Source organism: Asparagus officinalis, chromosome 7 (genome assembly GCF_001876935.1).
Source record: "Asparagus officinalis chromosome 7, Aspof.V1, whole genome shotgun sequence".
Classification (NCBI taxonomy): Eukaryota; Viridiplantae; Streptophyta; class Magnoliopsida; order Asparagales; family Asparagaceae; genus Asparagus; species Asparagus officinalis.
The window spans coordinates 84746300-84754717 of NC_033800.1; positions in this window are offsets into that span (position 1 = coordinate 84746300).

An 8418-nucleotide genomic window follows, 5' to 3' on the forward strand; every position below is an offset into this window, starting at 1 on the left:
ATCACCTAAACATGCAGTATGGCGATAGGTTTGAACAAAGAGACCCTCCTACCAAAGATCAAGTGGTCCAAGTGAATATGGGAAACGAGGATAATCCGAAGCCGATATTCATTAGCGACAGCCTCCCGCCCGACGAGAAAGAGGAGTTAATCTCTCTTATCAGGGAATACATCGATGTGTTCGCCTGGAATTATGAAGATATGCCAGGGCTCGATCCAAATGTAGCAGTTCATCATCTTAATATTAAGCCGAATGTCAAACCTATCAAACAATAACAAAGACGGTTTCGTCCGCAGATGATGGACGCAATCAAGTCCGAAGTTAAAAAGCTAATTGATTCGGGCTTTGTTAGGGAAGAGCAACATCCCCGAATGGCTTGCCAATATTGTCCCGGTTCTTAAGAAGAATGGGAAAATCAGGGTTTGTATCGACTTTAGAGACCTCAACGCTGCCTGCCCAAAAGATGATTTCCCCTTCCTATCACAGATGTCATCATCGACAATACGTGCGGGTTCGAGAGGATGTCTTTCATGGATGGGTTTTCTGGTTATAATCAGATAAAGATGCATCCAGATGATGAAAAACATACCGCGTTTAGAACACCCCTCGTCGTTTTCTGCTACACGGTCATGCCATTCAGCCTAAAGAATGCAGGGGCCACATATCAGAGAGCCATGTCGAAGATTTTTCAGGAGCATCTCTGGAAAACTGTCGAATGCTACGTGGACGATCTAGTCATAAAAAGTCGTAACAAGAATGATCACATCAAAGACTTAAAGATGATGTTCGATCTGATGCGAACCCATCAATTGAAAATGAATCCTACCAAGTCTTTCCTCGGAATGTCCAGTGGTAAATTCCTTGGATTCGTCGTCACCACTAAAGGTATTCACATCGACCCTGATAAAGTAAAGGCAATTAATGAGTTACAACCTCTGAGAAACCTTAAAGAGCTCAGAGGATTGCAAGGGCGGTTAACTTATATCCGTCGGTTCATCTCGAACCTCTCAGGAAAATGTCAACCATTCTCCAAACTCACAAAGAAGGGCGTATCGTTCGTATGGGACGACATTTGTCAAAAGGCATTCGAGAGTATAAGAATATCTCTCAAAACCTTATGTACTCGTTGCACCAAAATCAGGCAAACCGTTCCTGATTTATGTCAAGGCGACGAGCCACTCATTAAGTGTATTACTTGCACAAGATGACGATAACGGTCATGAGCAGGCAGTGTATTATCTAAGTCGGACCTTGGTAGGTGTCGAATCCCGGTATCCCATGATTGAAAGGGAATGCCTCGCCTTGGTATTCGCAATTCAGAAGATGCGGCATTACCTAGTTGGACAGACTATTTATTTTATCTCCAAAGTTAACCCAGTCTGAGTGTTCATGACACAGCCGACTTTCATGAATTGGCGATTGGCAAAATAGGCCTTGCTCCTGTCCCAATATGACCTGCACTTTAAACAACAGAAGTCGGCAAAAGGACAGGTCATTTGTGACCTCCTGGCAGCTAACCCAACTACGGATACTGCCGAGATATATGACGATCTTGCAGATGAAACCCACGAAGTCAATGCAACTTCGCATCAACAAGTGTGGCGTTTGTACTTCGATGGCGCTTCTCGAGCAGCTAATGTAGCAAGTGCTCCTGGATGTTCTAAGATTTCTTCTGGAGTTGGAGTCGTCTTAGTTTCCCCAGGAAAACATGTGATGCCTCGAGCCTACTCGTTGACCGAGCCATGCTCAAATAATGTTTCCGAGTATAACGCGCTACTCATAGGACTCAATTTCGCTAAAGAACTGGGGGTCGAGTATCTCGAAGCTTTCGGCGATTCTCAACTAATAGTTAAGCAGGTTCAAGGGGAGTATGAGGTCCGAAGTCAGGATTTAATACCATATCATAAGATGGTTGTAGAGATGGCATAATCGTTCGAAGGATTCTTCATCGAACACATTCCGCGATTACAGAACGCTTACACAGATGCTTTAGCAGTATTAGCCGTATCTCTAGCGCAGCCTCCTGAAACAGAACAGTTTGTTACAGTAAGTACTCACCAACTCTTAGTGCCGATCTACGATGAAGATGACAAGGAAGAGGATGTTCAATAGGTATATTCAACCCAAGTCGAATTCGAACCCCGAGATTGGCGTTTCCCTATCATCGATTACGTCTTGCATGGAATCTTACCAGAAGATGTGAAAGAAAGAGATTCAATCCGACGAAGAGCACCGAGATTCTACTATAATACGGAGAATCGAACGCTATACTGTAGGGGGTACGATGGATTGCTATCACGTTACTTATCTGCTAAAGAAGCTGAAGAAGTCCTTAAAGAGGCACACGAAGGGGAGTGTGGCGTGCACCAACCCGGCCGTAAGCTTTATGACCGCATCAGAAGAATGAGATATTTTTGGCCTTTTATGATGAGTGATGCAGTCGCGTATGCCCGAAAGTGTCATGCGTGTCAAATACATGCGAATTATATGCACCAACCTCCGGAGTATCTGCATCCTTCGGTTACATCATGGCCGTTTGAGACCTGAGGAATGTATATTGTTGGTCCTATAAATCCCCCGTCAGTCAAAGGTGACTGGTTCATCCTAGCAATTACCGACTACTTCTCCAAATGGGCTGAAGCGATTCCGCTCAGAGAAGTTAAAACGAGTAACGTCATTGCATTTATCAAACACCATATCATCTACCGGCATGGTGTCCCAAGACGAATCATACATGACAACGGTCCTCAATTCGTCAGCAACGCCTTCATCAGGTTTTGCGAGAAGTTCAAAATTCAGGACATTTCATCGACGGCTTACAATCCCAGAGCAAATGGATTGGCTGAAGTCTTAAATAAAACAATCATAAAGCTCTTGTCAAAACTCGTGAAAACTAATAAATGAGATTAGGATGACAAGCTTTGCGTGGCTCTATGGGCCTATCGTACCACGGTACGTATACCGACGGGAGCGACCCCGTATTCGTTGGTATATGGATGTGAAGCCGTTCTTCCATTGGAAATACAAATTCTATCTCTTCGGATTGCTCTCGCAACCCAGATGACAACCGAAGAACAACATCAGAAACGTCTTGAAGAACTCGAGATGCTCGACGAAAAGCGTTTAGAAGCTCAACAGCATATTGAGTTCTACCAAGCCAGAATTTCCCGAGCTTTCGACAAGAAGGTTCGACAACGGAGTTTTAAAGAAGGAGATTTGGTCCTAGCTGAAAGACGCCCTATGTTCCTTAACTCTAAGAAGAAAAGAAAATTTGAACCCAAATGGGAAAGACCGTTCGTAGTAGAAACAGTCTACTCGAGTGGCACGTATCGCCTAGTCACCAAGGACGGCGACCGGCTCATGATGCCGATAAACGGCAAGTTCCTAAAAAAATACTACCCTTAGTACTTTCTGGGTAACCAATGTATCGGGAAGTTCCCGGAAGAATACCACGTACGGTATTCTTAGGGATAACCCAATCACTGTAAAAGTGATAAATAAGACGTCTACATTTAAACCTTAAATGTCAGAAAGTTTCCTTTTACCAAATTCACTAACTCTCATGAGTTATTTTTATTGAGACGAGATTTAATCCTTTTAACAGATTAATCTTTCCTCGCAAAATCCTCCACTGATCAAATCAATTGACGGTGAGTCCACCAAAATCTCTATCCGCCAGTCATTGGTAGTTCTCAGACTCAACATGTTAGGTCCTAATCACTTAGCATTGAAGTCCTCCTTTGAGTGATAGTACGAGTTGGCTTTCTCATTGCTACCTGTATTCCACTCTCTTTGCTTTCAAGTCAAACCTATAAAAGTTAGGGCCAAAGCCAAATTCCTCTCTTGATTCTTTCTATGAACGAGAGGTCCACTTTCAATTCGAACAATCAAAACCTATAAAAGTTAGGATTGTTCCCAATCTCACTTAGTCAAACCTACGGATAGTTAGGACTAAGACCGAGTCATCCCTTTTCGATAAACGAAAGTCTGCATTTATTCCTTTTTCCACCAAACCTATAAAAGTTAGGGTCGAAATTGGACTTTCTCCTCAATAAAGGAGGGACTCTTTTTAGATCAAACGACCAATCCTATAAAAGTAAGGGTCGTTTGAATCTTTCCGATTCTCGGAGTGGAGATCCCACTCTTAGTTTCATCTTTTCGGACTCTGGGGGTGGAGATCCCACATTGAGTTTCCTTTCCAACTGTAGATAGAATATAAAATTCTTCCTCTTCAGTGCCGGGAGATAGAATATAAAATTCTTCCTCTTCCATTTTCCAGTCCGTCTTTACTCTGAGAAAAGACACAATTCCCAACTTCCAATCCGTGCACTTTATGCATGGGGAATTTTATCTCAACTCCTAAATAAAAAGACACAATTCCCAACTTCCAATCCGTGCACTTTATGCATGGGGAATTTTATCTCAACTCCTAAATATAGATAAGCCTACGCCTAACACGCGTTGTCGGTTTAGTCTTTCACCGATTGAAAAAGATACCAGAGTATAATTCTGGGGACTTTTATCCCGAATCCTGAGTAGGGATGAGTCAACGCCTAACACGCGTTGCCGGATGCCATATTCCTGTAAGAAATGGCGAAGTCTATGTATTCAAAATCATAGCATTGAGTCTAAGAGAAGCAATTCTCTTAGCACAACGTTACATGTGAGACGGGTTTTAATAATTCACATGCTAGCCCGATTCAAACGGTAATCGGTAAAGGCACGTCAAACCCGTTGAAGGCTGGGGGTTTGACAAAAATCCCAAAGTCTATGAATACACATTGCCGGTTTAGTCTTTCACCGATTGAAAAAGACACCAGAGCCTAATCTGGGGAATTTTATCCCGAAGCCTAAGAAGGGATAAGTCGTCGTCTAATACGCGATGCTGGGTACCTTTTCCCTATAAGAAACGGTTAAGCCTATGTATTCAAAGTCATAGCATTAAGTCTAAGAAAAGTAATTCTCTTAGCACAACGTTACATGCGGAACGGACTAAAATAATCCGCATGTTAGCCCGATTCAAACGGTAATCGATAAAGGTATATCAAACCCGTTGATGGCTGAGGGTTTGCCAAAAATCCTGTAAGTTTTATGACCGCTGGGTTCATAAAGAAATATCATAATGGAGTCAAATACTGAGTCTCTACTAATAGATCAAGTCAAAGCATACAATAAAAGCTCATTAGCCCGAAGGCAGTTGGCGGTTAAGAACATGAGATTCTAAATTAGAAAGCCTATCTACATAACTCTGCTCAAGTTCTGCTTGCAGATCAGCTCGGACAGATTCTTCAGAACTGCTCAAGATCTTCGCGGCTTCATTCTTCAACTTCATCAATCTCTCCTGTGTAGATCCTAGCCTCTCGAGTGCCTGTCCACAAGAACCCTCTAATCTAGCCAGCTCTTCTGCAATGATAGCACCGGCCTCCTTGACGTGCTTCAAGGCCTTCTTCAATCTATCCACTTCCTCGCGGTTGGAATCCAAAGAGCTGAGTAACTCGGCTCTATCTGTATCCTTCCTCGCAAGAGTAGCCATCAGCTACGCAACAGAATTCTCATGTGACTGAAGCTCGCTGCCGATGGAAGATCTCTGGTCGCGCCACTGTGCCAGCCTATGCTCCATCTGAGAGGACATGAAGGAAGAAGCTCCATTAGCCTTCAATTCCTCCAACTCTCAGATCTCAGACTCCAGAACAGTAAAATCGACGGTGAAGGAATCAGCCAACTCTGGATACCCTTCTTCTCTGATCATCGTCATATAGCGAGAAAGGGAACGCCTGAACTGATCGAAATAATATCCTCGATCAAGAAGTTTCTCGATCATGCCGTTAAAAAAGACGATGAAAAGGCCGAGATCCGTGCGAAAAATGTCTTTGTTGGGATCGGTATCGGCCAAAAGGGCGCGGACACGCTCATATAGAGATGATCGAGATCCTACAATCAATAATATGGAAAGGTAAGAGATTATCGAACATGATAAGAGAATTTAAAAGCAAATTGCAAGCTACCAGTACCAGTAGAGGTCCCCACAGGTTGGAGTCCTACGGCTGGTTCTGTCAGTCTAGTCTCAACAGGCTCCGAGATAACAGCAGAGGTGGTCGTTGAGGGTATATCAATCTCTCTAGGTAAATCTGTAATGCCTCTCGGTGCTGGAGGAAAGACACCACCGTTAGCCAAGCTTACAGAGCTGGAGACCGTAGTCGTATCAGTCATGATGGCTGGTCCTATGATCACACTCCTCTATTAGTCAAATAAAAATTCAGGCAAATGAAAAGGATTACGGTGACAAAGATTATATACATACCTGCAGAGCCGTTACCCTCAGGTAAACTAGAGATACCAGGAATCACAACTGAATTAGTCCCGGTGACTGGTCCTGTGATTACAATTCTGGGTTAGTCAAAATAAAAATTTTAACAAAATAAAGAGAATTATATATATACCTGCAGACGAATTACCCTCAAATGGTGGTCCTGTAGTCCCTCTGGTGGCCTGCTCCGCCAACATGTCGACCAATAGTCTAATGTCAGATCCCGAGAAACTCGGTGCTGAGACATATGCATGTTCTTCAAAATCTATGTCATGGAAGGCCTCGTCCTCGATTGGTCCTGCACGAGAATTTAAGGATTGGATATATACAAAAGACAGGAAAAGAGGGAAGTGCTCAGATTTACCTGCAGTAGGGACGGAAGATTCTTTTGCCCCGATATCCGTGCCTGGACTCTTCAATTTATCTAAAAGAAAAGAATTAAAGGAGGAGTAAATCCTGAATTCCCCAGTTCTTCCAAATGCTACTCGAGTAACGCATCATCGGATTTAGATATACCTGAGTGTAGAATCGTTGGTTCAACGATATTGACCGGTTCAGTATCCCTGTTTGTTTCAACATTCATAGGCTCGTCATGAATGGCGTCACACATCTGCTACATGAAGCTATCCAAATGATCGGAACCAGGGAATATAGAATCCTGTGGAAGTTCGCCTTCTTCATGGTTTCCTGGAACATGAAACATGATTAAGCTTAGCGAATCCAACAGGAGAATCATTTTAAAGCAATAAAGGCTATGGGGTGTTACCTTCCTCTCCGCCAGCGATGCCTCCTAACTCTGCTCCATGGGCATGTCGACCAATATGTGGCTTATGAACGGTCTTCTTCCATTTCGGAACACGAATCCTCATAGAACCAGTAGGCCATTCATGCATGAATTTAGTACGCATCTCAACCTGTGCGGGAGCTTTATCGCTAGACCGAGGCCCCGCATGGCGAGAAGCGAGCGATTCATGTTCATCAGCCATTCTACCTGGAGTAATAAGAGTCATCTTATTAGGATAAGTGAATAAGACTTTTCGCTCTGGTTTTCGAAAAGCCAATTGCGATCGAGAAGGGATATAACATTGATGCCAATGGAAGAGGGCTAAATCCATTAATCCTGAAAAGAAAGAATCGGACAAACCTGTAGCAGGTTCTTCCCCATCAGTATCTATGTCCACATATTCCTCCTCAGAAGTCTTGTCCTCATCGCCAGTAGGAAGAAGCTCTTCATCATCCTCCATCCTATCTCTGCTCGAAAGGGAAGGTTTGGCAGGCTTTTTCCCCTGCTTCCTCAAAAGCTCAGCCCTACGAGTAACCTGGATAGTGACTTGAACCAAATGTTCAGCCTCCAGCTCTGAAAGACTCCTCACGCCTAGGAACTCATTGGCGGAAAGAAACCACTTGCAACTGAGGAAAGTAAGAAACGACTTGCGCTTAGATGAAGAAAGAGCGAAGTAGGCTCCAGTACAGCCCACCATAGTCCAAAGCCATGCCCGAACGCCGTCAACAAGCCCTCCCTCGGTCTTCAAACCACGGCTCGGATTCCCAACGTATAGTTGGTCATAACCAAACTGACGAGCGAAACGGCACGGGAGGTAAGGCTCTATGTGACAATAATTCTTCACCCGAAGAACAAGATACCCAATGCGGATGTTCACCAACCAACGGAAATAACCAGCGTCAAGAGAAGTCCGACTAGTTCTAGGTTTCTCCTCATCAGTCAAAACATCACCATAACGACCTGAGAAGCGAGGAAAACACTTGAAGAACTCCCAGCTCTTACGAACTTGAAGCTCTCGCTATACATCAGTGAACGTCTACCCGAGCCATTTACTCCTTTCCAACATTTGCACGAAAGGAACGGGAACATCAACAGTGCTAGGCGCCGACATCAAATCGGGATGATGAAGAGCGAACCACGTCATCAGGTATGTATACGGAAGTTCGACCTTTACAGAAACAAGCTCGACTGACGGTTCAGGACCCTCCTGCGTAAAACCATTGACCAAATATCTAAGTCCACAATGGATACCGGCAACCATCGCCGAAGCAGAGAAAGTTCCCTCCCGTAAGCTAATTGAACGGCAGGGAAGAGCACCTCGAGAGGT